At 24.5% G+C, this 21,846-nt stretch overlaps 1 protein-coding gene across 4 annotated transcripts in view; it reads left to right on the plus strand.

Moving 5' to 3' along the window:
• Positions 1 to 21,846, plus strand: part of LOC126555831 (uncharacterized) — a 96,648-nt gene that overhangs the window by 13,617 nt on the left and 61,185 nt on the right. For 3 of the 4 annotated variants that reach the window (XM_050210711.1, XM_050210712.1, XM_050210713.1), the window contains exon 2: positions 21,265 to 21,336. The exons of the other annotated variant lie outside the window; for it this stretch is intronic. The gene's annotated coding sequence lies outside the window, so the exon portion shown is untranslated. The remainder of the gene's footprint in view (positions 1 to 21,264; positions 21,337 to 21,846) is intronic. 4 annotated transcript variants of the gene reach the window in all.

Below are 21,846 nucleotides of genomic sequence, written 5' to 3' on the forward strand. Positions count from 1 at the left end.
AATACATTAATCATACTACTCATAATTCAAAATGAACAACAGAGGGTAAAATTATTATTAAAAATTGAATTTAACAATTAATCAACATTTGTCATTTATAATATTGTTATAATACTGCTTAACATTTTTTAAATTTAGGTACTGAAAGATATTATTATTCTATGCCACTCTTTATTTTTTCTAAAAATAAATTTTGAACTAAATAAGTTATAAGCTTAAATGCTTAAATGCTTAAATTTTTACAAAGTATTGTTATTTATCATAAGAAAATTATTATTAGAACACTTTAGCATTAATTTGACATATTTAATTAGAAATCTAATTATGTTAAAACTTATAAGGTTTTAAAATTACAAAAGTTTTTAATCTATACAACGATTTGAACTATCTCCTGAATTGTTATACTACATACAATGCAAGTTTTAATCATGTCTTTTCATGTTTTTGTGTATATAATACATACGATGTATTTTAATAAGCTTACTGACTTAAAGTAACGTCTATCAAATAATTATATTATATAAATATATTATGTGGCATTTAATTTATTTTTTATAGTTTTATATCATTGTGACATAATAGTATAATAGTTTTTTGTTCAAAATTATAAAATAAATCAACTGTATTATAAGATAGGTACCTATAATTAATTATTTATTTATATTTTACTTTTATTAAACATAAAACTTAACAAAAACATATTAAATCGTACTTATAAAGTTTTAATAACAAATGTTCATGCATTGGTTATTCAATATCAAATGTTCACATGAGACTGAATTGAATTATTAATATTATTTGACTGGTGAATAATATTTTATTCATCAGTTTAATATAGAGATGCCTAAATTAATAATAACATAATATTATACTTCGATAACTATTGCATATTCACGTTAAATGCGTTTAATATATCAATATAATTTTAGATTTATTTGCTTTAAGTTCATTTGAAATATGAGAATTTAATATTATTTTGTACCGATATTATACCATATTAAATATACAAAAATTCAAATAAACACGATTTCAAAACGATTTGTTGTTATAATAATATTATCAGAAAAACGATTTTGGGATATTTTTTACTTCAATAATCTACAGTAGATAAATTTTTATAGTAATACACAAAAATATAATATTGTGTTGTATTGCATTTTTGCACAATATCATATTGATTATGTTTCTGATCATGATGTTATAGACCATTTTACAAACTCCAATCCTAAATTAAGATAAATAGAAGTATTTTTTTTCTGAGTAATTGGTTTGAACATCGTACATTTTCGTTCAATCATTAATAATACGTAGTGGTTAATATAATTTAAATGTATGTTAGTAAATACTTCACGAGAAAAGTTAAATTGAAATGTACAATATTCTACCAAACCAATTTACTCCGAAATACTACCATCATAAATATGAATAAATGGTCTTCGTCTATTTATTTTATGGCATTGTCATAAAATATCATAATAAATACTTGTATATAGTTTGAAAAAGCATCTAATTGATTAAAATATCTAATATTAGTAACGATGTAATAAACAGCCAAAACTTGATTTTGGCCCAAAATCAATATCTCTATTTATAATCAATGACATTTTTTTATGTCTGTTTATTGAAAATACATGGATACTTGAATATTGAATCATTTGTATTACTATATATAACGCATTAGTTAGGTCAATTTTGGAATATGGTTCGATTATATGGTGTTCATACACTAAATTGGGTATTGACAATATCAAACGTGTGCAAAATTGTTTTTTGAAATTTTTATCATATAAACTTTATATGTAAATCCACAGAACAATCCAATTTGATCAAATTTAAATCTTCAAAATCTTTCATTATGTCACGAACTATTAAACATAACTTTAATATATAAATTAACTAATGAATATATCAATTCGCCTTCTTACTTAAATTCCATCCTTTTTAATGTTCTTTTTTAGTATAGCCGCTCAGTTTTTCTTTTTTATAAGCCGTCTTATTACTACATAAACTATTTCAAACTTCCTCTTTTCATGAGCTCTGTCTCTTTGCAATGAGAACACCAACGTCAACTTTTTTCCAAGCCTTTAATCATAATTTTAAGTTGACATTGTCTAAACTAACAGAGTTAATTTTAAGCTGTTATTACTAATTAATTGTATGTTTATTTTATTTATGTATATATATTTTTACTCTACATTTATATATGTCATAATTTACCTATGTTTATGATATAACTAATCTGTACCACTGGATATTGGCCCATTTTTACTTTTATATATTTATTTGAACAAAATATTAGGTACCTATTATTATTATTATAATTATTATCTAGAGAGTGATTAATGGACTATTAAAGTAACTGAAAAAATGTAATGCAATAATCCTTAAAAAAAAATACATGACGTTCAGCGTGTTGTTATTTGTATGGATTTTATTTTTAAATTAAATAAAAAATAATTTATTAGTTAAATATATATATATATTACCTTTATGGAATATACAAAATGTATGCGTGAGAGTAATTTCACAATTTTTAGAACTATTTAAGTAATCTCTGGATATTATATAGGTAAAATATATAATATTATTTATGTATCGTTATGAAATAGTTTCTTTAAATTGAATTTCTATTTTCTACTATGTATAGAACAACGTGAAACTATTTAACACTTTATTTAACGAAGTAATCAAAACTAAACACTTTCCAGGCTACCACTACTTTCCCATCTAAATGGTTAAACTTTTGTTGACAATGTGTCCCATTAACAAATAATAAAATCTTAGATATATAAAAGTTATATATTTATTTTAAAACGTTCCTTTAATAGTTTATATTGGGAATAAGATAATATTAACAAAAAAAGAAAAGAAAATAAACATTCTGTACACGTTTCTATTATTATTTTTTTAATTATTACGACATTACGTGGGTGAAAATTAACGCATCCAAGTGAAGATTTTGAGAAAATCTCATTTGATTTATCTAAAGTATTCAAATCACCTAACATCTTTATTTTGAATAAATCTGCAAGAAGTATTATTATTATAAGTATCTGTATTGTACTTCACGAACACCGTTAAAAGCCCCCTCCCTTTGAATTTTGTTGACCTAACAGCTTGCAATCTCTACTCACAATATAAAACTGGTTAATATAATTACTTCAGTTACTTCAAAAGTAATGCGTGTATTTAATGTAGGAACAATAGATAAAATATTAGGTCACTATAATTATACCATAACAGTGTAAGTTTATATCTTGAGATTTAAACAGCCATACAGAACATTTTTATTTTATGTCCAACGAATTCCATAAAAGTATATAACTCGTTTATGGACGGTAAAGCATAATTTTCATATAATTCACATTCAAGTAATAAAGTTACTAATATGCCATCAAATGGTGATTTGTATATTATTATATACCATGTCATATTTTATGATATATTTAATATACGTGTCATAACATGTTTTCAAAACAAGAATAATTGTAATTATGAGTTAATAGCAAAACAGTGTATGTGAAATGCGTATTTCATATTATGTCATTATATTGTATTCAAGCGTGTTTGAAGGTCTCAATGAATACTTTTCCGGATCCGTTTTCAGGAAGAATAAGTTCCTGCCGATATAACGATTTTATGGACTTGGAAACGCGTACTTGAAGCGGATGCCGGACGTGTCGTGTCTTTTATACCCGGACCAATCATAACTTGCACGACTGGTGTCGGTACCACGCGTTGTAGTGGTACATTATAGTGGTAGTAGTTGTTGTCTATGTAATAGGCTGTTTTTTACGTTTCCCAAAGGTGTTCGGACGTATAAACATTGCCGGAACGCGGAGTGTTGAAAAATCAATTTACTCGGATAAAAGAAGGTGGGCATGGGGTGAGCGTAAATTTATATATATATGTATCTATAAGAAAAAATGATAAATAAATATAAAAAAGGCACCGGTAGTGGATTTTTTTTTTTATTGTCAGCTTATTCCGTTGCTGTCGAAAACCGTCAGACTTTCCGGTGTACATGTAGTCCGATAGCCTTCCATAAGTAATGTATAATATACTGTATATACCTTATACTTTTCTATTTTTGCTCAGAATTTTATCAATTAATGTGTTCGTCGTTTGATAGACAGAGACCTTTGCAGTGTGCGATCAGGCGTATATGAGAATTCGGATGAAATATTACACCCTATAGGAAAGACAATATATATTTAATAACAGTAAAAAAAAAAAACCTAACTACGAAATAACAATAATAACACGTACAATTATTGTGGGAATGTTTATTATTGTTGCATCGATATTATTATATTATAATAGAGTAAAACTTCTATTTAACAAATTATAAACGGTTCTTTAAAAACAAAACAAATTGTTGAATACAAATTGCTTCAAAATGAAAATAATGTTTTTTTATAGTAAGCATATAATAACTATGTATAATATCAATAAATATATTAAAAAAAAAAAAAAAAATGTACATTTAAATCTTATTACAAAGTATATTGTAAATTATTATTATTTTTTTTATTCTTTATTCTTTACCGAAGAATTTCCTAATATTCTGTTGAACAATTTTTGTATCATTCTGATTTAAAAAAAAAGTATTTGCACTTATTTAAATAATTTTGATTGACAAGTGTGTAATTTATAACTATGTAAGAATGCAATAATTTTTATATTTTTTTTAGAAAAATTACATGCAATTAATTCGTTAAATAGAAACTTTTTTAATGTAAATATTATGGCTCCATAAAATATTTCGATGTACAGAGAGTTTTGTTAAGTATAAGTTCTTATGTAGATCATCTTAATTCTTATTAGCTAATACCATTTAAAAGCAATAACACATTTGATAAATAAATATAATTTAATTTTCTTATGTAAGTATGTTACAAGAAATATATGTGTATAATGAGGAATAATGAGTAATGATTACAAACTTTTAAATAAAATATATTGCACGTATAATATTATTATTGAGATATTTATTATAATATGTGTTGAAAAACCACTATGAAATTATCATATTATAGTGTCACTACCTACTACTCCTTAAACACCAAAAGTTTGATCAGCCCCAAACATGGATTTTAAGTTGTGAAAAATAAGTTCCCTTGAACGTTTTTATAAACCTTTAATCATTATATAGGGTTGATAGGATTAATCTAATAAGGAAAAATTATATGAAATTATATAGTATATTATTTATATGGGTATCTATTGCATATATATATTGTTTTATAATAGTTCACTAATTGTCTAAAATTAGTATCTATATTACACCAACATACTATATTATGTAGGTTTATTGTGAGAATTTATAATTTATAAATACTTAACTACATAATTTATCTAATACAGGTATATAGTGAAAGCCGCTTAAACAAGTTTCATATTGAATATTAAATAATACTGTTGTTACCTATTTAATTATAACACACATTGTCATAATATTATATTATTATGCATGTAACGATGTATAATTTATTAATATATACTACATAATTTATGTCTTTCGACTGATATACTTAATGAAAGTCTTAAGAAAATTTCAAATACTAAATAGTATATAGTAAAGTTTTTATTTCATTGTATAATATTATATAATCTTCGTATTTTTTTCAAAAAAAAAAAAAAAAAATCAAAAATATTTACCATATTATTCTGTTAATATTAAAAAAAAAAAATGATTTTATGTTTTATTTACTTGTATGAATGAGATTCACCAAATAAATCTAGAATATATAATATATATTTTTAAAAACAACTCCTATTGAAACTGTTTGTAAAATTAGTTTTCTACATTTTAATATTTACTATTTGATAACTATCACTGTACCTTTTTTTCTTTTGTACAACATTTTTAAATATTAAATTAAAATAAATATTTTAATAATTTTTCTTCGCATTGGTTATAATAATTGTAAATACTAAATGTGTGTATTTTATTTATAAAAGTAAATAATGGTATTTGATATTTTATTTTATATATAATATACATATATATAAAACAGGTCACACGAGATAGCATAATACCTACATTTTATAAACTTCAAATAATATAATATATAAATATTATTATTTACAACATTGTTAAATAATCCGTTAAATTTATTTAATTTTTTATGTGCTATTTGTTTAAGTATTATATCTCGTATTTAATTTAATTGCTATTAGAATTTGGTAAAAAAAATTATATATCAGATAAAAATATATATACTATGTATTTATTTTATTTGATGTGTGCTTGGAACTTGTCTGATAGTATTTTTCATTGCATTTTTTTTTTTGAGATGTCATGGAAGCTTTGAGAGTTTCATATTATATTGTATTACCCATCAACCCATTAAAGATTGAATCCAAGTGGTACTATGTATGTGATTTTTATCCATAGTGAAAATCGGCATATGACATTTTTTTATGATTATATAAAGTTTGATTTACGGTAAAACGTATATTTTTTCCATTCACGTTACAGCAGTACTATCAACTATTTTTAGTATTATTTTAATAACATTCGGTTTATCATTATTTTAATACAAAATGAATCCTTTATACATTTTGTAAGATATTATATCGGTAGTAATGTAGTATGTGTTACTGTTATGTATATTACACATAAAACGAGAAACTTCACAAATTGTTTTTATTTATAGTGTTATATACGAACAAAATAAAAATGTATTCATTCTTCGAATATATACAATATTATTAGTTTTGGTAATTTTAATAGGATTTTTAATTTAAGATATAAACTCATTTGTAATGAAAACGCATAGTTAATTTTTTTTTGCGATCTTTATTTTCAGAGTGTATAATAACATAAATAGTATAATACAGATGTCCCTGTGGTGGCCTGTCTAAAACCATGAAATAGGTGGTATATTTTTTTTCAAACATACTCTCATTTTTAATTTTAAAGTTAAAATTTCAATTTCATACTATTATATTGATCAACATATTTGTATGCAAAAAAGAGGTGGTTTTAAAACTAATTGTCTTTCACTTAAAACAAAAAAAAAATAATAAAATAAAACAAAACAAAAAACAGTATAGACAATGCCATATTGTATCAAAAGAATTAAAAGAGTACCAACTCCCCCTGTATACAATATAGTTTAAAGTATGATATATTATTATTACATTGTATAGAACATGACACACATTGTTTTTCATGGACATTTGATAGAAAACTACCTGTATTCTATTTTTGAGATTGGCCGAGCTTAAAGATAAAAAAAGGCCAGCACAATTTGAAATAAGTGGAAGTACCAAAAAACTTATACTTAAAACTGAAACCCGATAAATCATCTAACAGAAATTATTATAATTTGGTTTATTAAAGAAGAGTGTATTGTTAACATATTTTTAATCACTAAAATAAATTAAAATAATTTTAAACCGGTGTCTCAGATGTTGGAACTCCCCAAAATATGACAAAATCATTGAAATAAAATATAGAAAATCATACACAACAAAAGTGAATCTAATATAGGAATAGATTTTTAATTTATTTTTAGAATACGTTTGTAAAAATACAAAACATCGTAAGGCATGCCAATGCCGTGATTGCTTGTAATAGAAAAATTGTAAAGATCCACTAACATAGTTTGATCCAAAAAAGTATCATAACTATTATATGGTGTGTAATGAATGTAACTTCTAAAATGTTAAAGAGCTCTGAACTAACAAGACAGTTTGACACGTACATTTTTTATAGCCAATCGATTCTTTTGACAGATTATTATATAGTACAAAAGGCAATTGATCTATTGTAATTACATTATTAATGATATGATATTAATCATATTTCTATGTATTATGTAAAGGCAGAATACTTACCTATACATAAAGCTAACTGCTTTATAAGTTCCATAATGATATTTTTTGTTGGCGTTATTACTATTTTAATTAATATTTTTAAAGTACTTTTGCAAATAGGCTTATAATAATATGAATTAAGCCGAAGCATTAATAATATATTACTACACCGACGGATTCGAGTAAAATCAAAATGGAAAATAATTTATTTGAATATCATTTTAAAGATACACAATTATGTTGAACATAAATTTAAAATACAAATATGGATTTTAAACTTTAAATAATTATTATAATTTTATATTTATACGAATAATATGAAATGTATTGTAAGCACTTAAATTTATTTAAGTTTTAATTATTTTCGAATTGTTAAGAAGATGGTATGTGACAATAAGTTTTTAATTTTTAACATAGATTCAATGTTACTATTGTGGTTGATTACTTAAAAATGATATAACGGTAATAGAGAATAGAATAGTATATTAGTATACAGAACCAATTTTGTGTTGTTGGCTTAAATGTTAAAGTGAATTGACCTAAAATTGAGAACATTACCTATGCTCCAAAATAAAAAAACATATATTTTAATAAGTATGGTAAAAAGTTTTGTATTTTTATCTATTGTATAATCATAATTTATGTAAAATATAATTTGAAAAGCTAATGACTCTTTGTGATATCGAAACTTAAAAAAAAACATAATATACCTAATTATTAATATTATATCGTTGAATTTTTACGATGTATATCTAATTAATTGTTGAACGAATTATGAGTATGTAAAACATTAAAATTCTCATAACTTTTATGCAATTTAAAATATCGTAATATCCAATATTGTTATCTTAAAATTTGATCATAGGCAAAGTCTAATATTTAAAACAATATATCTTAGAATTAGTTTTCCTGACCTAAAATTAGATATGTGTTATGTGCAAAAAATAAAGGCAACACATACTAATATTTTCTGAATAAAACATATTATATAATTTATTATCGGCGACCTGCAATTTGGACAAAAATTATTACTGGATCAACTGAACATAAACCATTAAAAACGTAACTGAAAGAAAAATCTATACTATTATATGTATATATTCAATTAAGGTGGAAAATATTTTAAAGATATAGTTGTTTTATTAGGACCATAAAATGACTTAAAAAAAAAACCATTGCTGGCAATGTTTCGACCATTATCCGTGGAGACATCATTAAAGAACAATATTGGAGAATTGGAGAACACGAATTTTCTTGTTTTCTTGAACAAACAGAATAAAAAAATGTTCAGATTTTTAATTCTTTTTCATTGATTTTGATTAAAATAATTGAAAGAAAAAAGTAAAGAATTTATTTTTCACTATTCTTAAAAGTTTGATCTTTTTTTAAAAACTATCATTGAATACTTATATTCAATTTAGTATTATTTATTACGATTTTATTAATATTTTTTCATACCTAATTTGAAAATATAAGTAATAAAGTTTTTATTTTAAGTAACTGAAAAACCAAATATGACAAATTTATAGAAGTAATTTAACCAAATATTTTAAATGTCGTTTTATTAATATATATTAAGTATTTACATTACTATGTAAATTTTTAAATTTACTCAGAAAGTTGGTAGAAAAAAATCTATGGTTTTAGAATTAAAATTATGCACATACAAAATACAAGAACATAGAAAAAAATATATTACATATTATTTTTTGTCAATTATAATATTTTTGATTAGATAGATGCATGCTATTGAGTTATAACAGTAAATGCGGTGGTATAGCTAAAACTATCAATAACATTTTCAATTCTTGATTTTGTAAGTTTTTTTTAAAATCCTTCACTTTAGTACAATCATATACAAATTACCCTGTTCAAATTAACAATAATCACCCACTTCTCAAAATCAATAAGAATCAGTTTTTGACTATAACAAAAATGTGAATTTAAATTATATGAGTCAATTATTAAAAAAACACTTAATTAGCTTGAACTTTTTAAAAACATAAATAAAAGTATAAAATATTAAAATATTAAATGATATAATTTATTTAACTGTCTGAAAAAGTTTTCTACACTAATTTAAATATCTACATTGGTTTAATCATGAAATAATAAAAAAAAAACTGTTCTTGAAAATAAAAATAAATTGTATAAATCAACTGAAACCAATTTTGCTTATAATAATTTGCTGTACCTAGCTCGTAAAAAATGTAAAAAAAAACTTTTCAAATATTGCTATAATAAATATGAATTTAACATTCAATGTATATCTAACTTAAACTCTCAGTTTTTTTGAAAATACGTGCAAAAATATATAATTTAATTCCATTCTTATAGCGACTGATAAAAATAATTAAAAATATAACTAATAATATGTTTAGCTAATATTTATCTTCTATGTATAAAATGTATTTTTTTCAGAAATGTCAATGAATTAAAAGATGAATTAAAATCTACTAAAAAATGTTTTCAACTAACTGTTACTACTAAGAATGTTCACTGATAATTTGAATCTAGGTTATATTTTTCCCATTTTCAACTTTAAAAATAAAAGATCCATTGATAATTATTTTTCTGTATCTAAAATTAGTACTTAACCGAAATGTATGAAAAAATTAATTACCTATATATAATTTTTTATTAACATACAACTTAATATTTTGTTCAAATCAATTGGTTTTTCGGGCCTCGATTTGATGATTTTTTATACAGACCTTGTGAAACATATGGAACCCAAAATTCAAATTGATGTGGTATATTATACTGATATGAAGAAATTATTTTGCACAGTCGATTTCAGATTACTATTGAAAATGTCTGATTCCTTTTTTCGTGGTAAAGTTCTTATCTAATATGAAGAACTCAACAAGTAAAACTAAAAAATAAATTCATTTCAGTGTCATTCAAAGTCACGTTTGCAGAAGTACTGTGATCATATTATTATTCTACTTTTAGTTTTACTTTTTGTTGACAACTTGGGTAATTTTTTTCTATGAATAATCCATAGACGGCATAGATGATCATCAATTATATAAATCGATATACTCTATATATTATAAATATATTTATATACTTATTTTTATTTTGAGTAAGTTATATGCACTTTAGAGAATACTGTTTTTACATTTGTTTTTCTAAAACAAGAATTTTTTGTTTTTTGTTTACTACTCGTTATGCTTACCACGACTCCACTGTTTAAGCTGAATAAAATAATAATTAATTGTTTTAATTTAAAATACTAGACTGTTTAGTTTTCTGGTACTTTTTCACCTTCAAATTTCTATTTTTAAAATGTTTGAGAGTAAAACCATTAATCAACTGTTATTATCATTTTTACATCGCTAGTTTTAAAAGTTATGTTCGATTAAAATGTATGTACGTTATTCAGTGAAATAATTTGTTGTTTGGCGTAATATATAGGCAATATACATACATTCTATATTAAATGGAATGTACTTCCATCACGACACTACGACAGGCAGCAGCGATAGCCAACGCCCGACAATTACTTATAGCGTTATACATGACGCCATGACGGCCGACGTTCAGTCCCGTTTGATTATTCATCACTATCTCCCACGGATATTTTAGTTATTTATAATAAAACCATCGGGTAGGTACGCAGTATGTAATTATAAGTATTAAATTTTAACAGATAAAAAAAAAAAAAAAACCTTTATAATATACACATGTCACGCGTTGACGTGAAGCCAATATTGTTTCGAGGGAATGAATACATTTTTTAAACTGACTGTCACATTAGGCTGCATGTAAAAAACAATATCAATCGTAAGCCGAAACTAACAATTCTTCAGCGTATAATAGTTACAACCAACTGCCAAAATGCTTCAAACACGGTTGACGTTGGAGTTAATTTGTTTATATATTAAAACATCATGTAATTAGAAAACCATTGATAAAATACAATAAAAACGACATACGTAAGACGTATATTAAAGATAAAATGCGAACTTTAAAACGTTTCAAGTCTATCTTGGTTTTTGATAGTGATAATAATTCTATGCTTTTCAATAATATTGTTGTAGACAATTTCCGTGGAATCCGTATTCAAATAATACGCAAACCAATAGGAATAACTGAATAAATTTATCATTTACGACTGTATAATAAAGTGAACTTATCGGTTTTGTGAATACGCACGATATCATATTATAAAACGTCACAACCCATGAAAATCAGAACCTCGACAGGCTAATAAAACATTTTTTTCGACTAGTTTACTTATTAAATCTACTGCAATTTCAATCGAAAATAAAACAAAGACACGACTATATAATTTTATTTACTCTAATAAATTAGCGATAAATCGCCAATTTATACTTTAATACCGGAATTATATAAATTGGCGGTAAGATTAAACTTTAAAACACTGTTTGGCGACACTTACGATATGTATACCAACATATTAAGTTACGATGGAATGATACAATTTTCCAAATAATATTGTCACAATGCATGTTTGAACATGTTATATATATATTATATACGTATGCCGGATATATAAGTCTTTCGTTTTGTCACGTGTTTGGGTTTTCTTCACAAGCACCACGTGATGTTATATACATATATATATATATATTATATTATTATATACATACCTATATAAAAATTTAAACCTATGCGAAACACACGGCTTACGACCGTACGACGCACTTGTTATTTCGGTTTTTGTTTTATCAAGGACATCCCATTAGGATTCAAAAGTTACTCTCTCACCATTCAGACCGCCACAGAGTCATTTTCAAGTCTTTCACCCTTCGGTATTTTTTTTTTTTTTTTTATTATTATTTTCACATCGTGTACCTTTATATACGTAGTGTTTTCGCCATTGTATTATTTATCGTCACTATTATTATTATTATTATCATCATCATCATTATTATACATCGGGTGTACGAACGTTGTCGGCTACAACGGTATATAATATAATAATAATATAATAATATATTATAATCGTACACGGTAGTATACTTAATAATTATATTCACTGGGTGATTCATTTATAGAAAAACATTCATTATTTCAAAATATATTAACTTTTTTTAAAAAAACAAGTTACATAATTCCCAGTCGAAATAAGTAGATTAACATTTAGCGGGGTACCTCTCTACTCCGCTCAGCTAAACTATAAATAAGTACTTATAACTCATAAACTAATAGTCCGAATTTTGATTTGTATAAATATAGAATATACTCCAAAAATATTTTGTTTTAGAATATTAAACTAAAAATGTATATTGTCATTCAAAAAAGTAAAAACCTAAAAATATATATAACAATAAAATCTATAAAAAAAATAAAAATATTTTTAAAAATAATCGATTCAAAACGATCAAAACAATAAGTGAAGTTTGAATATTTCGATTAAAGAATCGTCTTGTGTGTATTATAATATTTTATATAAGTAATTGTAACTTATAATAAGTAGTTAAAATGGTAGTAATTCCGGTCGTACAGTCATTTGTGTACAAGAAATACACGTGTACAACGATTTCAGACGTTCGTATTGTTATTATTATTATTGTAAACATCATCAGTGAATAAATGAAAACGTGGACGGCGTGTAGTGTTAAAAATGATAATATTGTGTACCTGCTATTTACGCCAACGCGATGGGACGGACATTATGAGTTCCTAAACAAACAGACTCGTGTCGAAAACGTTTGCCATTGAAATTATATTTTGCTGCTCAAAAGCCGACGGGCTTGTAATCATAGATAGAATGATAAAAAAAAAAAAACAAAAACAAAGTGTACCTACAAAATAATAAAGTTATAGTAAAAAAAGGTTTCGATAACAGACGAAAAACGCTGATTGATGCTTTTGTTACTGCTGCCGTTATCGGTCTCGCCTACACGTAGGTACACATTAACAAACATCAGATTATTCTATAATTTCTATAACTGTATCATACATAATAAATAGTCTTCGTTGCAAAATATTTAAATAATAAAAAAAAAACGTTTACACGATTGCAGGGAGTATATTATAAGTAAACGAGTATTCATTTTTGAGTTATTCTTCATGCATGAACGGGTTTTGAGTCTAAATAATACATACCTACAGGATTCTAATGCAGTATAGATATACCCGATAAACGTAAATAGGTATTTGGTTTTCTTTAACAATCTAAGCTTTTTCAATATAGTTTTCATTATTGTATCTCGTTGCGGGGAGTTACTGCTTCGTTGCGGGAAGTGTTGGCAATGGTACAAAAGTGGCGTAGTAAATAGTATACATACGCAGAGGTGTAATTTTTCTTTTTTTTTCGTATTGAAAAATATTTTAAAAACTGTTTGCCGCCAGAACGGCATAAATAATACAAATATTCGTAGTCACGTATTATACGATAAGCAAGTATATTACTGTAGTATATTATAATCGATACTTTGAAATTTTTCCTTATTCTCTTTAGTCGGAGAAACGGAGAGAATCTATAAAAAAATCTGCGTAGTATTTATTACATAAAGTACCATATATTTATAAAAATATCCAATTCTTTATTTCTCATAAGGTTTTTTATTATATTTCTCCGTCTGTTCTATTGAACCTTATCCGTATGTGTACATTTATCCGTCGTTTTTGCATGCGCTTTCATTGTTAGCAGATTTCACGTGTCCATAAAACGATTAGGAATATAATATATTATACTCCATTTTACTCGACGATATTATACTATGTTTGTATATACATAGTTATAATATACTTATACACAAATCCCTGAATATTGGTTCTATCATGCGTAGTATATACATACCAGTGGACACGTATACATTATTGTTTCACGTTCCACCGCTGGTATTGATATTGTCCCGATTTTAATTGATAAAGTTTCGAATTCGGATGGAGAAGTGATTTAGACATAGTAGCTCCAGAGTTTACTTTTCCCAACAGTTTGAGTTGCGCATTTTTTTTTACAGTTATCCTAGGAAGGTAAAAAAAATATGTTACTACTCACCTCCCCCTTAATTTCCCGATTAATTATTTAATACTGTTTAAAACGGCAAAACGTACTATTTTTGATTTAATATATTTGAAATAAAAAAAAATAACTGGAATATTAATTATAAAAATATATTTTAATTTTGGGATTTCGATTGATATAAGTGATTTACACATTTAAAAGGAAAACTCCGGTTATAAAGTTATAAAATGAATAACCCGAGTTAAACTTATATTCACACTACAAAAACAAAAATGAAGAGTTGTAATATTGTAGTCTATTTATTGACATAAAGGAAGTATAGCCGTAGTTAGGAATGTTATTAAAGTAGGTAGGTAGTTACATAATATATCTGATGATACTATAAAATTATACATAAACTATTAGATTATTCATGGATTCAATAAATACTGCAGTCCTACTGTAATAAATACTATTTACCGCAATATTTGGCTATTGTATTGAACTAGTTTACTAACGTAACGGTCGAGCCCTTATGGGAATATCATATTAAACTAACCTATCTGATTGTAAATTATTTCCTATATCACGATACAATTATTGTGTTTTAGTAACCAAATAACAAAACACGTTAGATTATAATATTAATCATTAACTAATAAACGAACATTGTTAAACTAATAGGTAATATTTAATTCATTTGGATACATTATAAAATGTATAAAGTGTCAACAATAAATTGCAATATAATACAATATAATTTATACTATATATACATAGATATAGTACACACACACACTTATTTTTTGAAAAAGTAAAAACGATAGTTATTTTATATTTTTATTCGCATAATTTTTCTTTAATATAAATATTTCAAAAAAATGTAAGCAAATTATTTAAATTTACTACTTATAAAGTTAATACATTTTTTTTTCATTCAAATAAATCATTGTTTTCTATATTTTATTCATAGATAATTTATATTGTAACATATTTTTTGTTGCCTTGATTGATTTTATTTAGCTATCATAAATCTTTTATATATTTTTCTAGATGAGTACTATATACACTTTTATTTATGTTTTATTTTTGTAATATACTGCAAAAATACGAAATGCTACGAAGTTCTCATAATATTCTGCAATGCTATATATTTATGAACTTATAATAAACTAATTATATTTAATACATCGGGATAATACAATAGAATAAGATATTTATCCTTTTTAACAATATATATTATTAGGTATAACACAGTGCTTAGTTAAAATAAAACACAAACTTTAAATTATATCATTACAATTAATTGTTTATAATAAAAGAATTCATCTTGTAATTCATATCCTCGTATAAGACTGTTGTATATGAATAATACGAAGCTACAATTTCGTACAATTATTATACTATTATTTATGCATTACGTGACTATTTTAACAAGGATTTACTTGGATAAATTTTCAAATCTCTAAGACATACACTACACATATTATTATTATAGAATTAATGTTATAAGTAAAGTTCGTAGAAGCATATATCATAATATTGTCGTTGTTCCTATTAGATCTTGTGAAATGTGAATTATATAGGAGCTCGATGTATATATTACCATTACGAACAACTATTAAGCACATAATCTTCAGAAAACAAAAAGTGCATATTGTCACGCTGCAATTGATGTAGGGGCTATTTCAATATTCTTACCTATTTAGTATTTATTAGTTATCGTGATAAATATTTTAAAGGCTATATGGTTTTCCATTAAATTCGATTATGTTATTACGATTAGCAAAATCTAACTTACCATTAATGATATAAATACTGAATAGGTATATGACTGACAAAATGTAATGTGTAATGAATAGGTCAGTAAATCAATTTTCTTCTACATGCATAAGCTATTGGTAGGTATCAATTTTCTTTTTTTATAGAATTTAAATTACATTTACAGAATATCTGTTTGATAAGTATAATTTAGATTCATGACCTACATTTATCTACTCGTCTCTTCGATAAAATACTATGGTTAATATTCGATGAAAAAGTCACATCAATTTATTTTTCTTCTCAAGGTAAATCCCAGATTTTTTATGTAAAAATGTTTATGATACTTGGAATAATTTTAAAGATGGCGATGGTGACAAGTTAAATATTGGAAGACCGCAAACTACGGCAACCATTGTAATGAGATGCTAATAAATATAGGGCCAAAGATGGATTTTTTATAAAGTTATGTACTAGAAGTTCATAGAAAAGTAATTTTTAACATCCTAGTGTATATTTTTCTAGTGAATATTTAACTATATTTTAAATTTAAGTATATATTTGTTTAAAATTTAAAATTGGTATGTAATTTTTCTTTAAATCTTTAAAAACAAAAGAATTGAAAAAAATTCCAAATATGGTATATATTTTTTTTTGAATAAACAAAAATATTATATACATATTCAGAGTTATTTCATAGTTGTATGTATAGTATACTAATATCTGTTAGTAAAGAATACTTAAATTAGGTAGTGTTGATTGATCCATATCTTCGTGCAAACTTAAATACAAAATTAATTTTGAATTTTGGATAAATCAACTATTTTAAATTATTATTTACTAGTTAATTATTATTCATTATTATTATTGAGATTTTTTTTTTTTTGTAGTATAGAAATGTTGATTTAGATGTTCCAATTGTATGCGTTTTTGCATATTTTTATGGAATCTCTGGAGATTTTTCAGGGAATAAATTCGTGCATTTTTTATGGCAAAAACTCGCTAGCCTACCGATAAATGATAAACTGATAACTAACGGAATATATTTCAGTAATCCACTCCATAAAATTATAGTTGGATTGATCAAGCTTACCGTGGTTGCCGGAGTACGCCCAACCATGGATTAATATACCATTATAATTCACAAAATATTCATTATTAAACTAACGGACGATATCCGGCGAGGTTCTAAACTCGAACGGTCCAGCCATAAAACATAATAATAATATTATTTTCTATGGTCCGACTGCCGAGCATATTGTTTAGTTACGGTTCTTGTGGCGAGTGGATAACTATTCTACTTTCCGTTGGTCAGTATCTTATAAGTTATAGCTTTTACCATTCAGTCGTTTTCTCAGATTTTGTCTTCAATTCTCGACCATTTTTTTTGCAGTTTTATTCTGTTTCCGGCTTTATTTTTTGCGTTTATGTCACGTATATAGTGAATTTAGTGCGTATATTGATCTATAACCTACCGTTTTCACGTCGCAGTTCACTTATGTGTATTGTACTATAAATTTATGCAGTGGCGAATAGAGTCTTGATCACATCCGAACTAACAATACGTGGTGACCGTTTACCGAGGATTACGTGCTGGGTGCTTGGGCGGTGTGTCAAGGTAGAATGCATGAAGTTACAAATTATATTCACTTATTCCCTAGGTACAGTCATATTTTATATTATTTACATGTCCTTAGTAAAAAATATACAATTTATTATACTTCTACTGCCGTTTTAATAAATTTGAATTTATTATGTATTTTACATGTTATATAAAATATTTGGGCTTGGAAAATTCAAAACACACCTTTGTAAAAAAAAAACTTGGCAATCTCGTAATGCGTCGTATGACACTTGTTACTATATGGTTTTCCAAATTACGATTTACGGTTTACTAGCGATAGAAAGGTATAATATTATAGTTTATATGCGGACTAAAATAGAATAGTCCCATCATAGTTCGTGCTGTGGTTGTACAACGAAAAATTATGTATAGTGATCATATATTTTGGGGTGTAGGTACGCAAACTCTTTAAATTATTTTTAAAAGCACATAAACACATAGTCCACGATATAATAATGAAAAAAAAAATAGTCAAAATGATAATCATGATAATATTCCATGTTATATATTTAGAAATACTTAAGATTAGACCTTACACCTATAAAATTTCATAAAATAAGTATATATTATAAAATACGATTGGATTTTTATCTGTTTTAACTATTTGTCATTTAGAATATTATAGTAATATAATATAATATAATATAATGTAATATATCTAAATATAAACTATACGTGGATAACAATATGAAAAGGAATATAATAATGCAACTAAAAATCTCAAAAACTTAATATTATAATACGATAATTTGTTATATTGAATAGAAATTAAGTTAAGTTGATTTTAATTTGAATGATAAGATATGATTATTGTACGTATACGAATTAAAAAAGAGAAATTTTAAACTTCTATAAGTTTTTTTTAAAAAAAGTTTATTTTATCGATGGCACATGTTTGATCGTTTGTGAATCTTTTTGGCATACATACAAACTACATTAATTTATTTAACTTTATTGATATAATAGTAATATATAACTAAAAGAACTTGTAACTACCTCAATAACACTAAACTAAGATAATAACATATCGATTACTCGTTAACCATTGTTACTGGTGTGCCAATGTTATACCTATAAACTATTATTTATTATTATTAAACTTGCTAACGCGACTGCTGCCCTGTAATTTATTTAATAGAGTACGTTACAATTGTTATAACCTTTAAAAAGTGCTATATATAATATTATATATTATTATCAATATAACGACCACAAACCAATCATTTTTTTTTCGATTTTGATTTTAAACCTTTCCTTTTTCAATATTCATTAGTCATTCAGCTAGAATATTTTAATGATTGATTTTTGAATATAAATTATTTATCATCTCTGCATTTTTAAGTACATACTTAGTTGAATTATTATTATGTGTAACCCGACACATAATAATAATTAAGTAAGTGCCATTTATCACCCCTTTCGTAATTTGTCACATGTTTTTAGTCAAAAGCGAACGATAAGAATTTTCATATATCAAAATCGTCGAAAGCACATACTTATACTGTATGTTAATATGATATTTCTATTAACAACACTTTAAATAATCCTGGAATACATATTATTATTTATTAAAAAATTAATTTGATACTTAAATATGTGATATTTATTCTGATACGGTGGAATATACCAAGTATTATCATCATTTTAGCGTATATAATAAACTACAATATCGATATTATATTTAGCATAATGTATCATTTTACGATCAACTTTGACAAATGATGTTTAAACAAAATGGATACGTACGTGTGTTAAAAATGATGGAATAACTAATAATAATTTATTATTAGAACGCTGAGCAAATTTTAATTTATATCGTAACATTTTCGTCCTCTGTGATAGGCAGATGTACGACATATGGTAAAACAAACAATTATTTACTAATAACTTAATAAAAAATTCATACGCGCGTCTTCGTATGGGTAAATGGAAATAATAGTGCACGAAAGAATCTCACAAAAAAAAAAAAAGAAAAAATGCGCCTAACTCGGGATTAAAAAAAAAAAAGTTTTTTGAAATTATTAAAACGATTACCCTCAATGTCCCAAGTCTCGACATACAATATTAAAAGTTTTATATAGGACATTAAACCCATGCCATCCAAGTATTAAAATTTAGAAGAGTCTGTCTGCAAAGCTCTTAAAAAACTTATATATGCGTATGTATACTGTAATATACAATATACAATGTGCCCACATACGACACGCATCTGAATAATCATGAAATTGTATCTCGAGACATATTATTTGTATGCGTATTTATGTATAATATTTATATTATGATATTATTATTATGCATATAATATACATATATAATGTTATTGCATTTGATTTGCATTCACGTCAAAGGGATGTATTGTGCCGACTTACAATGTATTATGTGATAGATACTATTCTGTATAGTGTGTTAATTTAAAGAGTTATAATATATGATATTGGAGAAATGGTGTGATATTAAACAATACTAATTAACTTACTAGCAACGTAACAAAGTACATATTAGTCAATTCGATGTAAACTGTGTAATAATTATGATTTTTATAGCCACTGTTTTAACAATTATCACGTATATCTGATTTATTTTAAACTTTTTGGTTGAGGATTAACATTTAACATGTTCTCATACTGTGGTTGGATAAGTTTTATAGTTTATATTATAATCATGCATCAGCTTTGCTTTCCATTTATTAATTTAGAATATTTATTAAATTCCCGAGATAGTGAATTCTAAATTAATAATTGTTAGTTTGTTTTAATGTAAAACTCTAAAGTTTTTGTTACAAAATACACATGTAGATATTCAATACAAATGAAAAAATAAAATATGATTAAATGTATAATCCAAAAATGAATTATGTTGCGTTTTATTAATCTGTCTAGTGTATGAAGTAATAATGCATCATTTGCCATTATTTTGACGCACGTATAAAGAGTAATTGGTTTAAACTAATTAAAAATTACAATATATTTTTAATAATAATCAATTTATATAAATTATTTAATTATTTAAAAAATAATTAAAAATTAACTTATTTGGATAATATAAATATTTTATTTAATAAAAATTATTTTATGGTTTTATTGCTTATAAAACGATTGACATTTTTGTAAATTATTTTTTTTTTTAGATTTGAGTGTCCTTTTTATCGAGGAAGTTACTGTAATAAATATGTACAATTTCAATTCAACAATAAATCATTGTAAGTATACATTTAAAAACGATTCTGCTTAGATATGCTTTATAAACTTATATTGTATGTCAATAAAATATACATAATCTTGTCGAACTTCATTAAAAATTAAAATTTTAAAGTTCATAAAAAATGTGAATTTTTCCTAAACTTTTAGTTTTATTTTATTTTGATAAAGAAAATATATGAAAAATATTGCATCAAATTTTTGCATTTTTGGTTCGATTAGATTAAAAATAAAATGCATTTTACTACATAACATTTTCAAATCTCAGTAGTTTTGAAGAATTTTGTTAATTATTAAAATCTAAATGCTTAATAAAAACAAAAATATTGTGACTATCAAACTAGGTATCTAATAAATATTATTTTTTATTGATATACAATAGAATAAAAGTATATATATATATGAAGATTTTTGGATTAGTTTCAATCATTTTAACTTGCAAAAAAAAGTTTTATTATACATCATTTTTTAAATTGAATAAAGATGAAAAAATATAAAATTTTAAATAATTA

The sequence above is a fragment of the Aphis gossypii genome, chromosome 1 (genome assembly GCF_020184175.1).
Source record: "Aphis gossypii isolate Hap1 chromosome 1, ASM2018417v2, whole genome shotgun sequence".
Lineage (NCBI taxonomy): Eukaryota > Metazoa > Arthropoda > Insecta > Hemiptera > Aphididae > Aphis > Aphis gossypii.